This window comes from Monodon monoceros, unplaced genomic scaffold, assembly GCF_005190385.1.
Source record: "Monodon monoceros isolate NGI ecotype Baffin Bay Population unplaced genomic scaffold, NGI_Narwhal_1 Super_Scaffold_22, whole genome shotgun sequence".
NCBI classification, from domain to species: Eukaryota; Metazoa; Chordata; class Mammalia; order Artiodactyla; family Monodontidae; genus Monodon; species Monodon monoceros.
Window position 1 is genome coordinate 124,523,256 of NW_021703779.1, and position 3,892 is coordinate 124,527,147.

A 3,892-nucleotide genomic window follows, 5' to 3' on the forward strand; every position below is an offset into this window, starting at 1 on the left:
ATGCCCATTTTCTGAGCCTGGACTGTACTCTTATAATCTAGACCCTTTCCCAAGAAATCTTTGCCCTTTTTGCCATTCTGGACTAAAAAAATGTAGAAAGGGAAGAATTGCCATATGTCATTGTTCAGACAGAACCAGAAATAATGTTGACTTCAGAGCTGAACTTGGCCTCTATCAGAAGGGTTGCCTTTGTTTTCTCATTATTTAGGGGGTGGGGAAGGCATCACATGCTTTGAAATGCATTTTAATGAATGTTTATAAGGTCGTGGGGATCACATTGGTGGCTTTGTCTGCCCGATTATGAAATGGGACTCCGCCGGCACTGGTGCATGGAGATAAAGTCATTCCTTTCTAAAAGACACCAGGACACCGTCCCTCACTCCCCTTCCCCGCCCTACCACTGCCCGCACCTGTGAGGGCTGGGCCTCCTGGGGTCTAGTGTTGGTGTTGGCCCCTAACTAGCCGTGGGACCACAAGCAAATCACCACCCATTCTGTTTTCTGTAAAAAGTGAAGGTTGACGTGTGTTGTCTAGCAATCCTGCTAGCGGCTACCGATTCACTTATGGTAAAAAAAAAAAAAAAAATTGTTCTCCCAGTGAGTGGGCAGGGTCACGTGTAGTACAAGGCCTGAAGGAAGTAGGGGCTGGCTGGGAGCTGGGACCCATAGCTTGCTGTACAGAGTCCACAGAGACTGGAAAACGGCACATAGGTAAAGCTGTTTAGAAGGGTCTGGAAGTTTGGTGGGGACCTGCCACCCCCAACGTGATGCTGAGAGGGGAAGTCATTCTGGGGTAGCAAGCTCTCTGCTGCACTTGATCTAGAAGGGTGGCCACAGGGTTTAGTCAAGCCCAACAGCCCAGCCAGGCTGACCTGCGGTGTCAACCAGCGCCCCCCATTGCACCCCCAGGGACAGCAAGGCCAGCCTGCCCGCCGACTAGGGAGCCTCCCAAAGCATTCAGGGAAGCTAGCACCAGCGGCGTCCGGCTGCAGGCTTGGCACAGCAAGGGTAGCACCTGCTCCAGCAGATGGTATCCACCAGCAGCACGGCAGCCCCCGGCACCTCACAGGGGCATCCTGGGGTCCGCTGTGGGGTTGAGGGCCTGAAAAGTCAGGGGCACACACTCTCACTTCAGAGGGCTGGAGACCCTTTTCCTTCGCCAGTGGTTCCCAGTATTAACTTTAGCATCTGGTGGTCATGTCCCACCTTCCCCACCTCCTACCACCTTAGTCCCAACGGGATAATGGCAGACCAACAATTAAATGAAAGCCCTAGTATCTGCCAGGGAGTCCAGGCCGGTCCAACTCACAGCTCCTGCCCTCCCTCCCATCCCCCAAGCCCATCCTTCCCCCGCCTGGTCCTATGCAGACTTCACTGGCATTAAACTCTCCTTGAGTCCAAGACATCACGAACAGCGCCTTGGGCACGGCCATCGCCAGCTCAGACTCCAGGCAGGGGATCCTATGTAAAGCCCACACTGAGTCGTTCCTTACTGATCCATTTTAGACATTTCTGTTTTCACTATAATGGATTTGTTTTAAGTCTTTGGGAGAACGTAGAAGAGACCAAATTTCAGCCTGAAATGCAGTGACTTCTCTGTGGCCCATGATTGATTGAATGAACGGCCAGGAAAACACGAGGCAGAGCTCGCTGGGCGCTGAGTCATTTGTGTTCATTGGTCCATGGATTCATTCAGCTTCTGTTCACTGAGCACCTGCCGTGAGCCAAATACCTAGTGAGCGCTCCTGGGTGGGAGAGTGGAGCAGATGACTGGAGAGGCCTCTTCCTGTGCCTACTCTACCTCACCCCCCAACCCCTTCCTGCCTGCCCGGTGGTAGTCAGGCCTCAGATGAATCTGGTGGCGGACCTGCCCCTCAAAGTGCCCTTGGCCGGGTGGTGGACATCTCACAAGGAAAGGCAGAGAAGTAGGCAAGTCCCCTCGCTAAGAGAGGGGGAGCCCTTTCTGCGGGGATGGGGCGGTCAGTGGGGGAGGATGGAGGCTGCGGGTCGGGGAACAGCTGAGTGACGGTGGCAGGCCCTGGGGCCCTCTAGCTGAGCCGCTCGGGGCAAGCCTTGCCCATCCCAGGGCCTCAGGGTCCCTCCCTGTCTTTAAAGGCCAGGGTTGCACTCCCAGAGCACTTCCAGATCTGCCCTCTGTGATGCCAGATACTAGTTACTGAGGGTCCACTAGGTGCCGTGGAATCCGTCCCGTTTCATGTAATAGTCCAAAGCAGCATCATGAGGTGAGAACTAAAATGACGCTCATTTTACAAATGAAGAAACAGAACTCAAGAGACTCTTTGTGGAGGCCAATACGTAGTGGTTGCGTCTGCCTCGGGACCAGGGCCCTAGGCCATCCTGCCTGCACCCATGCTCTCAAACTGGCAGTCCACTGAGAGCCAGCCAGGGAGCTGTAACAAACCTTGGGTTCCTGGGCCGCGGCCCGGAGGAGACTGAAGCAGTTCAGCTGTGGTAGGAGAGCCTGGGAATCTGGGGGTTTCTAAGTGCATCTGATGGGTGCCAAGGCTCCAGAAGTGCAGCCCTAGGGGATCTCTTTTGACGTTCACTCTGCTGTAAGAGTCATGACCACTGTCGTGCTAGTAGGTGGCCCTCACGCACGCCTTGACCCTCCAGTGAGGCAAACGTAAGGGGACGTCAGAGGATCCGCACCGGATGTCCCAGTGAGACTTCAAAGCTGGAAAGAGGTTTCTTCGTGCAAAAGTGCTTCAGGGGAAATGGATCTGGTAGAGCGCTGGCCTTTAGGAGATTTCCAAGCCCATCTCCTCCCACACATAATCCTGCACTCCACTCCCTTCCCCTTCACTGCAGGTCATGGTCATTTACAAGACAGCCACGGATGACTGTATGAAGCCTTGAAAGTGTAGGAAATACGGCATTAGTAACTTCTTTGATTTGTTCCCAAAGGCTAGGCTTTCATAAATGGCGGGCAGTTCCCCCAAGTGCAGATCACAGATCGGGGCCTTTTCCTGTTGTTTCCTATCTCCCCGACATGAGGATACATCTGCACAGAGGCATTTCTAAATTAGATAGCTTTATACTTTTTTGGTGGAGGAGTGTAAGTCATTCCATTAAAAACAAGCTTCTATAGAAAAATACAGAGAATAGAAAGTGAGTTTCCAGTCACCCCCAAAGGATGACTACTCCAAAGAGTTGCATATACTTTCTTCCAAGGTGTTTTTGTGCACTCATAGAAATGTGTGTGTATGTGCATGCACGTGTGTGTGTCTGTGTGTGTACAGATCAATGGAACCACGCTATAGTGACTGTTACGCAGTTGTGTTACGCTCCAAACAGTGTCTCTCAGACAGCTGCCCAAAAGAACACGCCAGATCTACTTCACTCCTCCAAAGCCTCTGCTTTATCCCATTTTCTCACTAGAGCCTGATGCATTTAACCAAGACAGGGAAGCAACCTGAAAGTTCAACGTCTACGTCACGCTTTTCCTTTTTAAGAATCAGGCTAGCAGTAGACAGGTGGGAATTGCAAGTTTCTTAGCGATTCTCCTTTGCCCTCCAATGTATGCATAGTTCCGCTGAAAGCTCCTTTAAGTGGGCAGAGAATATCCTTCGCGTGACTTTCCGTAGTGTTTGGTGTAGAGACAGCATAATGCTTTATTTGAACTGTAACGCAACAGTCTAAATGAAAGACAGCAACAAAACAAGCATCGTGGTTCTAAAAATAGGCTGTATTGTATAGTTTTGACAACTCTTTCTAAGTCTTGAAACTGAGAGATCTGTTTTATCTCGCAAGTTTCCTGTTCAATAGCTTTAATGTGCCAAGCCTTTATAAACATTCCTCTGCCTCCCCCCTTCCCTCTCCCTCCCTCCCTCTCTCCCCCCTCCCTCCCTCCCTCCCTTCCTTCCCACCCCTCA

At 51.6% G+C, this 3,892-nt stretch overlaps 1 protein-coding gene across 3 annotated transcripts in view; it reads left to right on the forward strand.

The window, feature by feature from the left end:
* MAMLD1 (mastermind like domain containing 1) overlaps positions 1-3,892 on the forward strand; it is a 59,345-nt gene that overhangs the window by 14,691 nt on the left and 40,762 nt on the right. The window lies entirely within an intron of this gene.